The sequence below is a fragment of the Sinohyriopsis cumingii genome, chromosome 10 (genome assembly GCF_028554795.1).
Source record: "Sinohyriopsis cumingii isolate HCF-2022 chromosome 10, ASM2855479v2, whole genome shotgun sequence".
NCBI classification, from domain to species: Eukaryota; Metazoa; Mollusca; class Bivalvia; order Unionida; family Unionidae; genus Sinohyriopsis; species Sinohyriopsis cumingii.
Window position 1 is genome coordinate 89,767,418 of NC_142970.1, and position 22,163 is coordinate 89,789,580.

The 22,163-nt window shown below is 35.7% G+C and overlaps 1 protein-coding gene across 1 annotated transcript in view; it reads left to right on the forward strand.

Annotated features, from left to right (window-relative positions):
- The first annotated feature begins 3,640 nt into the window (after positions 1–3,640).
- LOC149790565 (annetocin receptor-like) overlaps positions 3,641–22,163 on the forward strand; it is a 119,806-nt gene continuing 101,283 nt past the window's right edge. The window contains exon 1 of the mRNA XM_089972634.1: positions 3,641–4,164. The gene's annotated coding sequence lies outside the window, so the exon portion shown is untranslated. The remainder of the gene's footprint in view (positions 4,165–22,163) is intronic.

Below are 22,163 nucleotides of genomic sequence, written 5' to 3' on the forward strand. Positions count from 1 at the left end.
GGCTTTTACTACTAAGCTACGTGATGTATAGATAACGCCTGGCTTTTACTACTAAGCTGCGTGATGTATAGATAACGCCTGGCTTTTACTACTAAGCTACGTGATGTATAGATAACGCCTGGCTTTTACTACTAAGCTGCGTGATGTATAGATAACGCCTGGCTTTTACTACTAAGCTACGTGATGTATAGATAACGCCTGGCTTTTACTACTAAGCTACGTGATGTATAGATAACGCCTGGCTTTTACTACTAAGCTACGTGATGTATAGATAACGCCTGGCTTTTACTACTAAGCTACGTGATGTATAGATAACGCCTGGCTTTTACTACTAAGCTACGTGATGTATAGATAACGCCTGGCTTTTACTACTAAGCTACGTGATGTATAGATAACGCCTGGCTTTTACTACTAAGCTGCGTGATGTATAGATAACGCCTGGCTTTTACTACTAAGCTACGTGATGTATAGATAACGCCTGGCTTTTACTACTAAGCTGCGTGATGTATAGATAACGCCTGGCTTTTACTACTAAGCTACGTGATGTATAGATAACGCCTGGCTTTTACTACTAAGCTACGTGATGTATAGATAACGCCTGGCTTTTACTACTAAGCTGCGTGATGTATAGATAACGCCTGGCTTTTACTACTAAGCTGCGTGATGTATAGATAACGCCTGGCTTTTACTACTAAGCTGCGTGATGTATAGATAACGCCTGGCTTTTACTACTAAGCTACGTGATGTATAGATAACGCCTGGCTTTTACTACTAAGCTACGTGATGTATAGATAACGCCTGGCTTTTACTACTAAGCTACGTGATGTATAGATAACGCCTGGCTTTTACTACTAAGCTACGTGATGTATAGATAACGCCTGGCTTTTACTACTAAGCTGCGTGATGTATAGATAACGCCTGGCTTTTACTACTAAGCTACGTGATGTATAGATAACGCCTGGCTTTTACTACTAAGCTACGTGATGTATAGATAACGCCTGGCTTTTACTACTAAGCTGCGTGATGTATAGATAACGCCTGGCTTTTACTACTAAGCTACGTGATGTATAGATAACGCCTGGCTTTTACTACTAAGCTACGTGATGTATAGATAACGCCTGGCTTTTACTACTAAGCTGCGTGATGTATAGATAACGCCTGGCTTTTACTACTAAGCTGCGTGATGTATAGATAACGCCTGGCTTTTACTACTAAGCTACGTGATGTATAGATAACGCCTGGCTTTTACTACTAAGCTGCGTGATGTATAGATAACGCCTGGCTTTTACTACTAAGCTACGTGATGTATAGATAACGCCTGGCTTTTACTACTAAGCTGCGTGATGTATAGATAACGCCTGGCTTTTACTACTAAGCTACGTGATGTATAGATAACGCCTGGCTTTTACTACTAAGCTACGTGATGTATAGATAACGCCTGGCTTTTACTACTAAGCTACGTGATGTATAGATAACGCCTGGCTTTTACTACTAAGCTGCGTGATGTATAGATAACGCCTGGCTTTTGCTACTAAGCTGCGTGATGTATAGATAACGCCTGGCTTTTGCTACTAAGCTGCGTGATGTATAGATAACGCCTGGCTTTTGCTACTAAGCTGCGTGATGTATAGATAACGCCTGGCTTTTGCTACTAAGCTGCGTGATGTATAGATAACGCCTGGCTTTTACTACTAAGCTACGTGATGTATAGATAACGCCTGGCTTTTACTACTAAGCTACGTGATGTATAGATAACGCCTGGCTTTTACTACTAAGCTACGTGATGTATAGATAACGCCTGGCTTTTACTACTAAGCTGCGTGATGTATAGATAACGCCTGGCTTTTGCTACTAAGCTGCGTGATGTATAGATAACGCCTGGCTTTTACTACTAAGCTGCGTGATGTATAGATAACGCCTGGCTTTTACTACTAAGCTGCGTGATGTATAGATAACGCCTGGCTTTTGCTACTAAGCTGCGTGATGTATAGATAACGCCTGGCTTTTACTACTAAGCTGCGTGATGTATAGATAACGCCTGGCTTTTACTACTAAGCTACGTGATGTATAGATAACGCCTGGCTTTTACTACTAAGCTACGTGATGTATAGATAACGCCTGGCTTTTACTACTAAGCTACGTGATGTATAGATAACGCCTGGCTTTTACTACTAAGCTACGTGATGTATAGATAACGCCTGGCTTTTGCTACTAAGCTACGTGATGTATAGATAACGCCTGGCTTTTACTACTAAGCTACGTGATGTATAGATAACGCCTGGCTTTTACTACTAAGCTACGTGATGTATAGATAACGCCTGGCTTTTACTACTAAGCTACGTGATGTATAGATAACGCCTGGCTTTTACTACTAAGCTGCGTGATGTATAGATAACGCCTGGCTTTTGCTACTAAGCTACGTGATGTATAGATAACGCCTGGCTTTTACTACTAAGCTACGTGATGTATAGATAACGCCTGGCTTTTACTACTAAGCTACGTGATGTATAGATAACGCCTGGCTTTTACTACTAAGCTACGTGATGTATAGATAACGCCTGGCTTTTACTACTAAGCTGCGTGATGTATAGATAACGCCTGGCTTTTACTACTAAGCTACGTGATGTATAGATAACGCCTGGCTTTTACTACTAAGCTACGTGATGTATAGATAACGCCTGGCTTTTACTACTAAGCTGCGTGATGTATAGATAACGCCTGGCTTTTACTACTAAGCTACGTGATGTATAGATAACGCCTGGCTTTTACTACTAAGCTACGTGATGTATAGATAACGCCTGGCTTTTACTACTAAGCTACGTGATGTATAGATAACGCCTGGCTTTTACTACTAAGCTACGTGATGTATAGATAACGCCTGGCTTTTACTACTAAGCTGCGTGATGTATAGATAACGCCTGGCTTTTACTACTAAGCTACGTGATGTATAGATAACGCCTGGCTTTTACTACTAAGCTACGTGATGTATAGATAACGCCTGGCTTTTACTACTAAGCTACGTGATGTATAGATAACGCCTGGCTTTTACTACTAAGCTACGTGATGTATAGATAACGCCTGGCTTTTACTACTAAGCTACGTGATGTATAGATAACGCCTGGCTTTTACTACTAAGCTGCGTGATGTATAGATAACGCCTGGCTTTTACTACTAAGCTACGTGATGTATAGATAACGCCTGGCTTTTACTACTAAGCTACGTGATGTATAGATAACGCCTGGCTTTTACTACTAAGCTGCGTGATGTATAGATAACGCCTGGCTTTTACTACTAAGCTACGTGATGTATAGATAACGCCTGGCTTTTACTACTAAGCTACGTGATGTATAGATAACGCCTGGCTTTTACTACTAAGCTACGTGATGTATAGATAACGCCTGGCTTTTACTACTAAGCTACGTGATGTATAGATAACGCCTGGCTTTTACTACTAAGCTACGTGATGTATAGATAACGCCTGGCTTTTACTACTAAGCTACGTGATGTATAGATAACGCCTGGCTTTTACTACTAAGCTACGTGATGTATAGATAACGCCTGGCTTTTACTGGTTATTCACGCAATAGGCTTCCAGCCATTTCTAAACTCAAATGGAGTAGCCCTTAAAAGTGACACGGATGGAAGATGTAGCAGCTGGACGCACTTTTGTGTGGAGGGAAACATTGGTTCTGAGAGTCTGATTCAATTAGAACGAACTGTTTATCTCTGTTTATTTGTCAGAGTCTATGGCAGCGATATTCGAGACCATACAATCACCGTATGCATCATTGCTACGCAACAAGATGTACCGTGTCGCTGTCGCTGTCGGCGTCTGTCTAGACCTTTAAATCATACTGAGAGGCACGTCTACGCAACAAGAAGTACCGTATCATTTTCATTGTAGGTATAGGCTAATAAATCACCGTGTCATGCATTTCTACGCAACAAGAAGAACGGCGTCACTGTCAGTGTCAATCTAGACTACTAAGTCGCCGTTTGATGCGCGTCTACGCATCAACAAGTACAGTGTCACTGTCAGTGTTGGTCTGAACCAATAAATCACCATGTCATGCATATCTACCCCAAAAAAAGAAGAACGGTATCACTGTCAGTGTCCATCTAGAACACTAACCTACCGTGTGATTCGATACAGTTCAGCAAGATGTAAGTATGCACTTTATACCACTATTTATGTCAGTAGGTTGCATAATACAAATTAGTATAGTACACAGAATTGGTGGATTGTGATTCATTATAGTACACGTGAACACACATCACTGCAGAGTACGTTATACAACATTGTTTTATTAGATTTCGTTCTAGTTTACTCATAAACAAGCCATAACCGAGCATCGTTCACAATATTGATGTATTAAGATTCATTCTAGTATATAGAGACACATGTGGCTATCGAGTATAATACACAATACTACTTTTAGGGTTCTTTATAATACAGACTGACACACATTACTACCTAGTGTAATAGACAACAATTGTGTATTGGGATGGATTCTAGTAAATACAGACACGCATTACTAGTTAGTGTGGTATGCAACTTTTTGAATTAGGATTCATTATAGCAAATACAAACATCACTACCTAGTACGGTATACAACATTGGTGAATTCCGATTCAATCTAGTTGATAGACACACATCATTACCGAGTATTGTGCACAACAGTGGTGTATTAGGATTCATTCTAGTACATACAGACACACACACAACACTACCGAGTGAAGTTGACAACATTTGTTTATTAGAATTCATTCTTATACATACAGACACATCACTATCGAGTTATGTGCACAACAATGGTGTATTAGGATTCATTCTAGTACATACAGACACACACACAACACTACCGAGTGAAGTTGACAACATTGGTGCATTAGGATTCATTCTTATACATACAGACACACATCACTATCGAGTTATGTGCACAACATTGGTGAATTAGGACTTACTCTAGTACACACAGACACGTTTCTAGCTAGCACAGTACACAACATCAGTGAATATGGGACTCATTCTAGTACACACAGACACGTTTCTAGCTAGCACACTACACAACATCCGTGAATATGGGACTCATTCTAGTACACACAGACACGTTTCTAGCTAGCACAGTACACAACATCCGTGAATATGGGACTCATTCTAGTACACACAGACACGTTTCTAGCTAGCACAGTACACAACATCCGTGAATATGGGACTCATTCTAGTACACACAGACACGTTTCTAGCTAGCACAGTACACAACATCCGTGAATTAGGACTCATTCTAGTACACACAGACACGTTTCTAGCTAGTACAGTACACAACATCCGTGAATATGGGACTCATTCTAGTACACACAGACACGTTTCTAGCTAGCACAGTACACAACATCCGTGAATATGGGACTCATTCTAGCTCACACAGACACACATCAGTATTGAGTATAGTACACATCATATGAATTCCTATTTAATCAATGTTCGTAGCCACACATCACTATCGAGAATAGCACACCACATTGGTGTATTAGTATTCATGCTAGTGCATACCGATAGACATAACTACCGAGTGGAATACTCAGCAATGGTGTATTGGGGGTTCATTCTAGTACTTACAATCACACATCATTACCTGGTAATGTATACAACATTATTGAATTCTGATTCATTCTAGTACAAATAAACATACATCGCAAGTCCATCCAGATCAAGGGGTTTATGTGGTTTCCGTAAACCCTGGCTCAAAGGTACACACACACACACACACAAAGGTACAGTCACCGGTCATTTGAAAGTTTACCATCGTTTTATTCTTACGCACGTTTGTTGGGTATTATGCACATTTTGAGTAAATATATACATAAGCTTTTGCTTTGATGCCTTTTATATGAAGCCAGGGTCCTGTGGAAATTTTGGAATCCTCCTTCACGACACTTGAACCAATCCTGCCCTGCATCACTAACTATGCCTGATATACACCACTGGTATTTAGTATTCGTCTAGGACATAACGACAACACCAGTGCGTAGTATAATACACATCATTGGTATATAGGGACTCATTCTTGTAAATACAGAGACATCACTTCTGAGTGTAGCACACAACATTGGTGATTTAGGATTCATTCTTGTACACGAAGACACACATCCCTACGGTGCATAGTACAATTTCAGAGAACTAGGATTCAATCTAGCTCACAGACACACATCACTGCATAATACAACATACTAGTGTATTATGATTTGTTTAAGTACATACAGGCACACATCAAGGATGAAAGTCGTTTACAAAATGAGAATCACGTGATTTCTATAGTTGGAATCCATAGTAAACATCGCGTAATAAAGGCAATTAGTGTAACCAATATGGAATTGGTAAAGTCATTCGTCTCTTCTTTAACATTAATAACACATTAGATCCTGAATACTCTCAAGATCGGATTTTATTTATAAATGCAGGACGACGATTGGCAAATAAGCGAAATAATTAACTCTACCCCTCTCATTAAAGATATTAATTGCGTAGAAAAACGGCATTTTAAATTGACGTGAATAGGAGGTTGTATTTTAGTGTGTTTTTCGTGTCTTTCCTATAAATGCAAGGGAACTGTTTTGGTTATATTATATTGGGCAAACATTAACGTCAGTTTTTACGTTGACAAAAATGATTGTTTTCTACTCTCACGAGAAGAAATAAACATATATTAAACATTCTAAACATAATCGATTCAATGCAGATTCGAGTAATGGCAATGAACACTTTTACCTACATTCTGGATCTTGAGCTACTGATTCAATTTGTCTATTAAAGCAGGATCATACAGTTTTCCTCTAATATTTCAAGATGTATAATTGTTGTATATTTGGTTTTCTTAGACGCTGTCAAATATCTGACTTAAATTTGTTTAACTACCGACTACGTTAAATATAATTACTCGGAAAAATAATCATATAGTTACGACATTTTTGATCACAAGTTTCAGGGTCGTATATTTCTTTTACTACCAGAACAGTGATGAAAAAAATATGTAAATCACGTAGAACGTTTTTCTTTTAAATTTATACTCACAATATGTGGAAAAGAATGACATTTGGATTAAACTAAATAGTTTAAAGAATGCCATTTTAGGACATAAATGATATTTTCCATACTAAAATCATATTCAACATTGATATGAAAACTATGTCACAACACCTACTGTAATAAATCATTGTCGATTTTCTAGGGTATATAAGTAGCAACATATAATGTAATAAAATCAAAGTCAATAATGATAAGGTCCCTACGTAACAACACCTACTGTCATAAAATCATAGTCAGTATTGATATGGTCTCTACGTAACACCTCATGTAATAAAATCATATTCAGTATTGACATGGTATCTACGTAACACCTCACGTAATAAAATCATAGTCAATATTGATAAGGTCCCTACGTAACAATAGCTAATGTAATACAATAATTGTCAGTATTGATGAGGTCCCTACGTAACAACACCTCATGTAATAAAATAACAGTCAATACTGGTAAGGTCCCTACTTAACAACACCTCATGTAAAAAAGTAATAGTCAATATTGACAAGGTCTCTGTGTAACAACACCTACTGTAGTGAAATCATAGTCAATACTGATAAGGTCCCTACGTAACAACACCTACTGTCATAAAATCATAGCCAATATTGATAGGGTCCCTACGTAACAACACCAACTGTAACAAAATCAAAGCCATATTGATAGGGTACCTACGTAACAACACCTACTGTAATAAAATCAAAGTCAACATTTATAAGATCCCTATGTAACAAGACCTACTATTATATAGTTTAAAATATTAATAGGTACTGAAATACGTAGCTTCTCGTGGGTCGGTGGTTCTTTCCGGGGTTTTCCCGGGTTCTTCCTCCACCATTAATACTGGCCGCCATGTACAGCCTATCGTGTGCTGAAAAATGGCGTTAAACCCCACAACAATAACAATAACAAAAACGTTATCAGCATAATTATCGATGTTCTTGAAACGCCTCAACAATTCGAGTATCATTGGTGTTCTTCTAACGCCCCAACAATTCGAGCATCATTGGTGTTCTTGTAACGCCCCAACAATTCGAGTATCATTGGTGTTCTTGTAACGCCCCAACAATTCGAGTATCATTGATGTTCTTGTAACGCCCCAACAATTCGAGTATCATTGATGTTCTTGCAACGCCCCAACAATTCGAGTATCATTGGTGTTCTTATAACGCCCCAACAATTAGAATATTTTTGATGATCTAAAAACGCCCTAAAAGTATGAGTACAGGCAGCAGCAATCTATAGATTAGGTTCTTGTAATTTTCGCTGACGGTGTACTTTTTGAAGTGGGTCTATTTCTGAATACAATAGTATCTGCATATGCTGAACAATTATTTGCTTATCTAATTATTCGTATTGTTTAATTGAATGTGATTTAATGTTTGAAATTAAAATTATTCTGCAGATATTTTCACTATTAGGAGTTTATACAGTAATTGATACACGATTGAACAATTAGTTACATATGGATTTGAATGGTTATGCTTTCTCGCTCTAGGTTTTAACATTCATACCTACATAATATGCATTGCATATCATTGGTGGCTTGTTTTCGGAGCCGATCGTCTATATTTCGAATTTCTAGTGTATTCGAGATCGATATAAATGGTCTTTGTGTATTCGAAATCGATACAAATGGTCTGTGTTTAATTGAATGTGATTTAATGTTTGAAATTAAAATTATTCCGTAGATATTTTCACTATTAGGATTTTATATCGTAATTGATACACGATTGAACAATTAGTTACATATGGATTTGAATGGTTATGCTTTCTCGCTCCAGGTTTTAACATTCATACCTACATAATATGCATTGCATATCATTGGTGGCTTGTTTTCGAAGCCGATCGTCTATATTTTGAGTTTCTAGTGTATTCGAGATCGATACAAATGGTTTGTGTGTATTCGAGATCGATACAAATGGTCTGTGTGTATTGGATATCGATACAAATGGTCTGTACAGTGACAATGGCTCTTGTAACGTGAATGCCTTTTTTATATATAAAACCAGTAAAATAGCAATAAAATAACCTTTGGATATATATGTTTGGTTTGCCTAATGAAGGGTGTAATTTCGTCCGCTTACCAAACGGATTCATTGTGATCAACGCATGTAGAACGTTGATATAGACACTAATTATCCACTGCTAATTATCCACCGCTGTTGTAAATGCTTTGCTGTTCTGTTACCCACTGAAAAACAAATGATCCCATCATCTTATAAAATATGATTAAGTTCAATTTATGTCATTAAACCATTAATTCAGTAAGATTTGTTGGGTTCAGTGGCAGGTCTTAATTAATGCAATGGTTAGGTCTTGTAAGTAATTTTTCAAAATAAGAGAAAATAGGAAAGATTTTATTTCTTTTTATGTCGTTCTTTATATTTGAGTATTCCTGATAGTGACTGGTAGTATAGGTCTTGCTACTGTTTTCATTGACAATATCCTTTCACATATTAAAGATCTTTAGTCTTCTTCTCATTTCCTTTCTTTCTTTTTTTATTTAATTTTTTATTTCTTCTGATAATGATCATTGCATCATCTCTATTGTTTCAAAGAGCTAAAATGGATTGTGTGATTTTTGAAACCATAACTGTATTTGTTTTACATCAATTGTTCCCAAGCTCGTACAGAGATTCGTTTGGAAAGACCTGAACAAACTCTCTCTCTCTCTCTCTCTCTCTCTCTCTCTCTCTCTCTCTCTCTCTCTCTCTCTCTCTCTCACCGCTCCGGTGGCCTAGTGATTAGAGCGTCCGCCTCGGATGCGGGAGGTCGTGGGTTCGATCCCGGCCGAGTCAGACCAAAGACTTACAAAAATGGTACTAACAGCTGCCTCGCTTGGCGCTCAGCATTAAGAGGTTAGTTAGCACTTTATTCACGGTATGTTGTGGTGTACTTTATTCATGTTAGAAAATGGTGTACTTTATTCATGTTAGAATATGGTGTACTGTATTCATGTTAATAAGGTGTACATTATTCATGTTAGAATAAGGTGTACATTATTCATTTTAGAATAAGGTGTTCTTTATTCATGTTAGAATAAGGTGTACTTTATTCATGTTAGAATATGGTGCACTTTATTCATGGTATGTTATGGTGTAATTTATTCATGTTAGAATATTTTGTACTTTATTCATGTTATAATATGGTGTACTTTATTCATGCTAGAATGTGGTGCACTTTATTCATGTTTGAATATGGTGTACTTTATTCATTCTAGAATATGGTGCACTTTATTCAAGCTAGAATATGGTGTACTTTATTCATGCTAGAAGATGGTGTTCTTTGATTAAAATCAAATCTCCACTCTCTCAAATGAAGACCTGACATGGACTTCCTAGTGGTCACGTTCTGGTGACCTATGTTATTAACACAGTCTCTAACTGTATCAGCCAATCAGATGAAGTCGTATATCTTCCCATTTGGGAGACAGCAGTACGGCAGAAGAGATATCAACGTGTGCAGAACGATTTGATTTACTTTTTGGTGTCAGAATGCCGCATTTCCACTGGCTATTTCGAAGCTGACCAGAACATGATCTCTAAGCAGTTGCTATCAGATCTTCACGTAGGACAGCGGTCATCTGATTTTAATCAGATTGGGTGTAGTTTATTCGCGTTAGGTTACGGTGTACATTATTCATGTTAATTTATGGTGTAATTTTCTTGATATGGACATCAATGGAATCCTAACAATTTTTGCTTATACCTATATTGTATGAAAGACGACATTTGTACCTATATTGTATGAAAGACGACATTTGTACCTATCTTGTATGAAAGACGACATTTGTACCTATATTGTATGAAGGCGACATTTTCCCTATATTGTATGAAAGACGACATTTGTACCTATATTGTATGAAAGACGAAATTTGTACCTATATTGTAGGAAAGACGACATTTGTACCTATATTGTATGAAGACGACATTTTACCTATATTGTATGACAGAAGACCGAATTCAAATTATTAACAATAAATTAGAAAGTGTGAAAATCAATAAAAAGGAATATTTTATATGCTGATTGAATGTCGCTATTTGGTGTAGGAAACCTATGTACAAACATACAAATACATGTGATCAAGTTATATACATTAATACAACGAATTAATCAACATGGTTAATTATGTCTGCTGGGCTGTATAACATTAAAAATTGACAGGTTGCCCATGAAAATGAAAGTTCTGAATTGATTGTCCTGTTTTGATAGCGAGTTTATAGTTCTAATCTCCATATTTGATCTGAATAAGATAAAGCTGGCGGTAAAATGACAAGACATTAATTCGTAATATGTTATGTAACGTCAGTGTTGTTTAAATTCGAATAGTCAGTCGCGTATTCCCTTCAAACCATTTTATTTACACAAGACTACGCCAGTAAACATTTTACTGACGAGATCTGATGTATTTGATTGGTTGTCTAATGGTTTTGGTTTCAAAAAAGGTTTGATTGGAATTACTAGCCACCGGGTATTTGTTTAGTATGTTTATTTCCGAACCACGTATAGCGAATTTATGGTGGTCATTTACTTCTAAGTTGAACGTAAACCATTGCATCTTCTTGTATAACATGTTGTTAAAATGTTCCACCTTACGCCAAGGGGATTCTGCTGTCATAAACACAATTAAAATGATAAAAACTTAAATTTGTGATGCTTAGAGATCAAAGAATTAACTTAGCTGTAGAAAGAGGGAATATAAAAGTGTTGCTCTATGCAAGGAAAGGAGATTAATTGAGGGCCAGCATTTTTTCAACATATGCATTAAACAGGAGAAATGCTTTTCTTACATTTTGGTTAGGTTAACCCCGGCTTTTGTAAACTTTAACTCTCTGTCTCTCTCTCTCTCTCTCTCTCTCTCAGCAATCAAGCTAATTACATCTTTAGGGTTTTCAGCGTCTGGAATAACATTCAATACATGCAACGTCTAGTGAAGATTTTTAAAATGGCGGTCTTTGTAAAACCAGAATAGCTCTCACCATCGTATACGATGCTTTAACTGCGACATTTAGAGTAAATCTACATTATCGGAAGTCCCGATTTGAGCAACCAATGAATCGATCGCTAAAATACTAGATGATTTACACCCTAAAGCCAAAGTCGTTGTAGATTGTCTACAAAACAAAGGGGGACATAGCATGACAAGTTAGACCGTCAAGAATCTAAGCTTGTAATTGGTCCATACTTGGTAGCATGGAATGGTTCGTAGTCACAAATCTCAAATTAAACGACTTTTTAAGATACTATTTTTCACAATTACTTTGTAAATTCAACAATCATTACAGTCAGTTGCAAATGAACTGAGAAGAAATTCCACGTTAATATTTACTGAATATTGATATAAACGGCCAATTTAAAAAGACATGAATCACTGAATTTACTTCATATGTCACCCTGTAAACTTAGGAGTGTTCCATAAAGCAGTATATAATTGTTCCAATATGGCTTGTTGGTTAATCTTTAATTTGTCTTAGTAGGCACACAACTGGTTACTTCCACTATATCCCCGCCACAAGTATATATTGTATGCATGTATGAAATGGCAGACAGCGTGGACTGAATGCTGCCACTGCAAAGCCAGTAGGAGGTAGTTTTGTGATACACCGTCAGCTGTGCTGTGTGGAAACTGGACAAGAAAAAAAAAAAACCCAATAACTATGGAATCTTGAATTTGGCCTCTTAAGTTGTACGTTCTAACTAGTTTTGATGATGATGTTCTAATTGGTTGCAGACTGGATGAAGCGGAAACAGGAGCTGAAACTAACTTTGGATATTCCGGTTTTATTCGTACCCCCTCTTGTTTCAGCACTTCAAAATCTAAAAGCATAAGAATTAACATAATTTAGCCGTACTTTATTTCAATTTGTTTGAGGCGGTAAGTAGAGAAAATTAAACGTGACGTCTTAGTTTCCGATCACAATTACAAGGGGTACTTAATATGATTGACATTTATGCATTCCTTAAGTTCTTTTAAACAAGACGGGATCAGTCATTGCTCTTTGATAGAGGTTATGTCAAAACTTAACCTGTATATCCCTATTGGTAAAATAGAATGTGCGGAGTTGGTAAGCTCATTAAAATCCGTTTTTGGAGGACTTTCACTCTTTTAGTGTCTTAATGGAAATATAACTCTCAAAGTTCAACTGAATATTCCTAGGATATTTTTAAGTTATGCCATCCATGACTCTTGTATCAATACAAATCTTGGACACAAAGACCTTAAACGTAAATGTTTAAGACACTGAAGAACAAAAAGATCTTGGCAGGTCGATCTCGTTTCCAGATACAGCGATGATGACACAAAGAAAAGAAATTCTACAATATAAACCATCTGCAATTTAAAACTTAAACAAAATCCATTTCAGCTTCAGAGTGTTAAAAATATGGTATGCGGAATTGTTTGAATAGTTTTAAAGCAGCAAGTTTAAGATGAGTAACGTTTCAATTTTTCTGTTGATATTATTGAGAAATCGAATTTGTTTTGTAAATCTAATGACAGAACCGACACATACATATGTAGACATTTTACGGAGAGCAGGAGCTGTTTTGGTTGAGATGAAAAGTTTGAAGAGTTAAATCCTGTTACAATGTTGCAGAGACTTTCTTATCGCTGGGGCACAACAAATAAATATAAATTAACAAATAAATATAAACCAACAAATAAATATAAACCAACAAATACATATAAATTAACGCTTAACGACACGTCCGAACAAACGACTACGTGGTGGCAACCACATTGTCACATATAATGACATATATTTTTATTTTTATTTTCGTGTATGAATATTATAATTTTAATTCACTGAGTAATTGCATATACAGTATTAAATAGCATCTAGCCCTTACACTGGAACATATGACGGGTAGGGCGAAGATGTAGAAAATGTACACATAACACAAGTTAAACTCAGAAAATCCATTTGTCTGCTTCGACACACACACACAAAAAATATTGGTCATTTCGTTGAAACAGCTGAAAGTCGTGGTTTCTTTTGAACCTAAAAGAAGCAATTAGTACATTTCCGTTTTGACTTCACATTCTTAGAATCGACGGACTATGAGATGAATCTGGACAGTTTTTAGACAAACACGCGCTTAGAGCATTCTTCCGTCAGGCGCCTGATATCATTTGCAATAATTATTCAAACAAATCTTAATTGAACTATGTCAGATATCCAATGCTTTGATTAAACTTAGACCAAAAATTCAAACTGTGCAACAAAGTGAGCAAATTCCAGTTTTCCGTCTTCATAGCCACACACTATTTTTAAGGCTACATGCCACCAGGACGACGTATCTGTAAAGTTATTGAATTTGAGACTTGCTTGTAATAATCCTAACATCAATCGACTGTGCATCATTGGCAGTAAAGATCCAGACAACTCAGTCAAATAAGCTGAAATCAAGACTAATATATTATGACAATTGAAATTTTCATGACGCCAAAGCAAAGCCACTTCTCTCTGTTATGTTTAGAAGTTGCAAATATAAGCGCATTCACAGTAGCTATTGCGTCTAGGAGGAGTTTACTGGCTCATAATCCGCGTGTGCAGGTGACTATGTCCCATAGAACTCTTCACTCACAAAAATAAGAAAGATTCATACTAAAGTTGAAAGGTTTCAGTTCATTTAATGTGTTCCAATGCCATACCGCACGTTGATACTGCATTTTGGGTATGCGAGAGAGCTTCCAGTAGCTTCCAGGGGGTCTTTGATTTTAATGGGGTTGACCATGCTTCTTTCTCCGCCATTTGTATTCTGGCCGACATATATAGCCCATATTGTGCTGAGAAATGGCGTTAAACTCAAAACAACAACATCAACTTGATATTTGCAGTTTGTACTACAAAGCTAAATATATCCGGTGTCAGTAAAAAAAAAGAAATTTTTAATACATCTTGAATTGAAGCTTATCCGATTTCACTGAGAACGTAAATATCCCATTCTCACTTCAACGTAAACCTTAGTCATAGGTTCCACATAAATGCAGCAGAGATATAATGGAAATATCGGTTGGAATGATATAATCTCTTGCAATAAATGATATATTTTGAGGTTTCTGCATACATTTTATTGTACAAGCAAGTCAATAAACCCTGCTTGTCTATGTTCACAAGATAGTACAAGGGACAACACTTTATCGAGAAATGAATGCGGAAAGTTTCAATACCTTACTCATAAAAAATTTACTTGTTTGTCTAAAGTTTGTTGTTCTAGATATGAAAATGTTTGTTTTCTTCTAAACATGATAAGCTCATTAACGTATGACATTGTAGGTGTACGTATGCTGCATTTGAAAAGTGAACTCGAGTTGCAAAATCCACGCAAAATATAATATTCCATACTAGTTTCCAAGGCGATCGTATATACCGCCTAAACGAGTTATGCGTATTGTTGACAACTACTCTACAGTAACTGAAACCGTTAATACACCCGTCTGACTGTACCTCAGGACTTTGTTTGCAAATTATGCATTGTGCATCCGTTTTGAAGCTGCTATCAATGGCCGGACAAATTATTAGTTTATGAACGGCCGAGGTAGTCTCACCAACAATGACATTGTGTTAAGGTTCTGATGAACGAAACGGTTTTGAAAAGTCTCATGTTGTGCTGTATTAAGAAGAAACTATTTTATACCGTACTGGGCTTCACTGGAACAAGTTAGACATTCCAATTACGTCTGTATCAATTAATAAAGTTAAATGAAGTGTAAGGACTATGTTAATATTTTCACTGTTTTTACACTAATATGCTAGCAGTTTTTGTCTTGCCTGCATAAGCAAGACAGCTGCTAAACTACTATTGCAAATGTGGAGGCGCTAGGCAAAGTTGTAGGAAGTGACGTATAAAATATCTTCTACAAAGGTTGCTGTATTTATCTGTACCTTTGCAATATTATTATCATAATGTTAAAGCGTTATTTAGTGTGCGGTATTTGTTCCTGTAATGCCTGTTTAAGCTAGATAAATACTTTGAAATCTTAATGCAGTTTGCAAGCAGAACGCCTCCTTCATCGAAAGCGATGCATTAATAATAATAATAATAATAATAATAATAATAATAATAATAATAAGTATAACTTAAACAATTACCTACATGTAATTATATAAAAGGTTCTTAAAAACGCAAATAGATGCATAGCTGACTTTAATAGGATCTGTCAAATATATCAAAAATAATGCCCATGTTTTTATACTTCTTAATTTGAATGCCTTGTGGGAATGTTACATAGAGTATTTTCATCTGCGTTACTGTGTACAGTGGAGCTGGCAATTAATTTGCTACATTATTTATTACATAAACTAGCCTCAACGCATCCGATACCAGATCAAATACAGTCTTGCTTTATATAAATCCAAAGTTGGCTGTAATTTAAATATTGACATCTATTCCTACAAATATATGTTGCATGTCCCCCAATATATATATATATATATATATATATATATATATATATATATATATATATATATATATATATATATATATATATATATATATATATATATATATATATATATATAAGATGTGTGTGTGAACGATATTCTTACTGACAGAATCGAAGTAGTCACATCTGTCACAAACAGTAAGTTCCAGAATTTTGGTCGTGGTAAGTATGCAAAATCAGAGCACGTGTCATAAGCCAATCAGCTCTCTAAAGTAATCGGCCATTAAAACTTTCATGTTGACACCCCATCTTTTTCGCTAGCAATGTTCTCCAATTTAACTTCAGTTTCTGACAGACATTTAAAACAGGCAAACAAAGATCAATATCTTGGAGAACAGCCAACATATGTAAATAGCGTTGATTCAAAATTACACACGACATAAGTTTGTTTAAAAGTCTATTTTATCATCAGATTAAGAACATAACCAACAAGAAAGGACCCTTCCAACCTCCCTCCCAAAAATACAAACAAAAACCAACACCCACCCCCACTTTCAAGAAACACAACAAATAACAAACAACTAAACTATATACATGTTTTACAAAAGTCAAATTTAAAATTGTATTCCTTGACCAATGTCCACGCTAATGATCTGCTTGAAGTGGCGTCCCTTCCTTTAGTCGATAACAAAGTGTAGTATTTATATATATTTATCATCCAGAAATATCTTTAAAAAAACCATAATTTCCCTACAGCCAACCTCAGGAATAACAGTTTTTAAAGACATTAATGTTCAATTTTTAGATCAGACACCTATAGAACTTTCAAATCATGTTAAGTTGTAAATGCTACAAGTGTTAGATCAGGCAGCTATAGAACTTTCAAATCGTGTAAGTTGTAAATGCTACAAACAGTTTTTTGCATCCTTTGATTCTGGGCGTACAAATATTCATACGAAGCAATGTTGGTGATTTTTATGGTATGGTGACGTGGAACATTTCTTACGCCTGGTGAGATAAAACTATTGACCCCAACTTAAAATAGAAGGATTAATAACTATTGCAAAAAGCTATTTTTATCTTTGTGGTTTTGTTAACAATATTTATTTGTTACTCGTTACGAAATCATGAAAGCATAATGTAAATATAGCGTGGATGGAGGTCAGTGAAGGGCGTTATATCTCTATCTATCGATCTATCCATCTATCTATTTATCTATATATATATATATATATATATATATATATATATATATATATATATATATATATATATATAAATTAGTCTTTGGCTTTACTCTGAAGGCCAATTTCCTTTGTATATATATATATATATATATATATATATATATATATATATATATATATATATATATATATATATATATATATATATATATATATATGCCAACTGCTTGAAATCCCCAGTAACAGTGGACTAGAAAGAGAAATTTTGTGTGTTTTGCACTATGCATAAGTACTCTAAAAACAAATCTAGGTCACGGTGTTATTATAGCTATAATAGTAACATTCAAACAAAAAATAATAAAAATGAGCATTAGTGAAGCAAAATTTGAACTGCTGTTATAGGGTATAGAGTATATGAATAAATGATAATTTCCTATTCTTTTGCCGTAGGAATACATTTCAGCGCCCGATTCTTGCAGATAACATTGTTTTAACATGGAATGACTGCTATTTCTGCAAGTTGTGATACTGTTAATCAACATCATCTATTAGGATTATCCGCTTCAGCTTTATTATCAGGTTAACGACATATTTTATGCATTACTGTATGATGTGTTGATGGAGGTACTTGGCATTGCAATAATTACGTTTTTAGACTGATTACTCTCACTGAGTCATTAAGGTTTTCTCAAGTGCAAAATCTGTTGGCATATTTCACAAGACCAAAATATAGATTACCAAATTTGTATTCTAGTCTCTTGCCTTTCTTTTTTGTGGAATCGGTTGGAAATCAATTTGGAGTTTAATGGTCAGCTCAAGATGCGGTGATATTTAATTATTATGTCACCTTGTTCTTAATCAGAGCAGCGCCTTCAGCCGTGGATTAGATTCGACCATAATGCCTTCAACATTTTATGTTATTAAATCACGAAACAATAGATACGAATTACATGGCGAACCTATTTTCTAACCTATCACATTTATTTTAGTTAAAAAATAACTATTGCAAGATAAATAGCAAATACTAGTACATAAGTACATTTTATTAATAATACTTTAGAGCATTATCTATGACTTTGAACTATAGTAAATGAAAGTGCTGATACACTCTGCAACACATTACAGTCTTCACTCTGACCGTGTATGCCTAAGTCCCATACCGTTAGGATACGTGTATGCTTATTACTATACCGTTAGGATACGTGTATGCTTTATTCTTATACCGTTAGGATACGTGTATGCTTTATTCCCATACCGTAAGGATACATATTTGCTTTATTCCCATACCGTAAGGATACATGTATGCTTATTACTATACCGTTAGGATACGTGTATGCTTTATTCTTATACCGTTAGGATACGTGTATGCTTTATTCCCATACCGTAAGGATACATATTTGCTTTATTCCCATACCGTAAGGATACATGTATGCTTATTACTATACCGTTAGGATACGTGTATGCTTTATTTTTATACCGTTAGGATACGTGTATGTCTTAGTCCCATACCGTTAGGATAAGTGTATGCTTTATTCCTATAACGTTAGGATACGTGTATGCCTTATTCCCATACTGTTTGGATACGTGTATGCCTTAGTCCCATACCGTTAGGATAAGTGTATGCTTTATTCCCATACCGTAAGGATACATATTTGCTTTATTCCCATGCCGTAAGGATACGTGTATGCTTTATTACTATACCGTTAGGATACGTGTATGCTTTATTCCTATACCGTTAGGATACGTGTATGCCTTATTCCCATACTGTTTGGATAAGTGTATGCCTTAGTCCCATACTGTAAGGATACATATTTGCTTTATTCCTATACCGTAAGGATACATATTTGCTTTATTCCCATGCCGTAGGGATACATATTTGCTTTATTCCCATACCGTAAGGATACATATTTGCTTTATTCCCATACCGTAAGGATACATATTTGCTTTATTCCCATACCGTAAGGATACATATTTGCTTTATTCCCATACCGTAAGGATACATATTTGCTTTATTCCTATACCGTAAGGATACATGTTTGCTTAATCCCTAAAACTTTGTGTTATATGTATGATTCATTCACATACAGTAGAGATACGAGTTTCTCTTCATTCCCTTACCGTTAGGATACGTGTATGCCTTAGTCCCATACCGTTAGGATACGTATTTGCTTTATTCCCATACCGTAAGGATACATATTTGCTTTATTCCCATGCCGTAAGGATACATGTTTGCTTTATTCCCATACCGTAAGGATACGTGTATGCTTATTACTATACCGTAAGGATACGTGTATGCTTTATTCTTATACCGTTAGGATACGTGTATGCTTTATTCTTATACCGTTAGGATACGTGTATGCTTATTCCCATACCGTAAGGATACATATTTGCTTTATTCCCATGCCGTAAGGATACATATTTGCTTTATTCCCATGCCGTAAGGATACATATTTGCTTTATTCCCATACCGTAAGGATACATATTTGCTTTATTCCCATGCCGTAAGGATACATATTTGCTTTATTCCCATGCCGTAAGGATACATATTTGCTTTATTCCCATGCCGTAAGGATACGTGTATGCTTAATCCCTAAAACTTTGTGTTATATGTATAATTCATTCACATACAGTAGAGATACGAGTTTCTCTTCATTCCCTTACCGTTAGGATACGTGTATGCGTGTTTACCATACCGCTTAGTTATGAATTTTTCTCCGTTCCCATGCCATTATTAAACGTGTATTCTTCATTCACGTACCGTTATGACACTTCTATGAGTCATTCCCATACCATTTGGATGCGTGTATGATTCGTTCAGATACCGTTAGATTACCTGTATGCTTTATTCCCATACCGTTAGTATATCAATTTTGCCTGATTCCCATACGTTTGTGATAGGTGTATGCCTCATTCCCATACCGTTAGAACACGTTTGTGATTCATTCTCATACCATTAGAACACCTTTGTGGTTCATTCCCATACCGTTAGAACACGTGTATGAGTCATTCGCATGCCATTAGAACACGTTTATGATTCATTCCTCCAAACCGTTAGGATAGCATTACTCCTAAACACGTTTCTATGAGAAAATGTTACGAATTCAAAACAGAATGTAAACACTGTTTTAGACATATTGAATAAAAGATCCCCCTAATTTATCTATGATTTTGTTATCAAAGTAAAATATTTGGTCTTAGCATTGCTTTCTTTGTTTCCAAAAGATCAGTTAGTACATGTAATCGGGCAATATTCATCATATATCAAAAGAAAACCCACACAGAAAAATAACTAGTACTTACGATTCAAACGTTCTTTCATCAGCAAAATACCTACCTCACCGTTACCTACTTACCTTCATGCAACCTACCTACCCCACCCCCTTGTTTACCTATTTTTCTAATTGCTATCTCTCATTATATGGATGCAGTCATGTATGTCTAACATATGAGAACATATCACTCGTACGAATCGAAATTATAATTGTTCTGTGATAGATTAATAAAGCAACTTCTACATATGTATATATTTACTACAAAGAAGAAATCATTTTTATCTTATTGTCAAGTCACTGAAATGACAATAAGTAAATCCTGCTGTGCAATAGTAACAGTCCAAACAAAACCTATTCTGTCATATAATACCTACATAGGATTCAAATGTTGCTTCCTCACCCAGCGAGGCTCAAACACATAATGCGACTTGTCTATCTATATACCTAGTTGTTATGTATGTGTGTATGCATGTATGTATATGTGTGTGCGTCTGTCTGTATGTATGTATGTATGTATGTATGGGAATCTAGACAGCTGTCTTCCGACCCACCCGCCTCTTGTCTAATTATATGTATATATGTTGTCTATCAGTGAATGTATGTGTCTATTATAAAGATATATTGTAGTCTAGACTGAACATCAAAAAGCGTGGATTTTTACATTTGCTGTGCTCACTATTACGGAGGTGTGTGCAGTTTGGTATATCGTTTCAACGGAGGTTTGTGCAATTCGACACATCCTTTACCTGACAATGGAGACATTTAAGAGCGACTGTGGGGAACGCTAATCAAAATATGAACAAACTCAATATTCAGGTGAGTTACGATAGTAACATTAGACTTGGATCAGGTAAATTGTGTCCAATATATTCATGTAAGCATGCTTTCTAATAATGCACTATTACGTGCATTGGATTCCTAGCTCGATTTTGCTTTGACTGTATAACTGATAGGATATTTAATTATTTTGCGTTTATCTTCGATTTAAAAAATACATAACACTAAAAATTGAATTGTTTGACCCCTTTATCTTGCCATTTTATAAAACTGGAAACAGTGCCCTTGTTTTGTCCTTGTTTTTAAAAATTCTTTTTAAACATATAAGTGTACACAATACAATTTATAAAAAATGTATTTTCAGTATAAAGACGTTCCTTTTTGTCAGAAAATCCGGAGTTACACTCATCACATCTAGGAAATTCATTCGCAAAAAGATGATTGCATAACTTTTGCCATC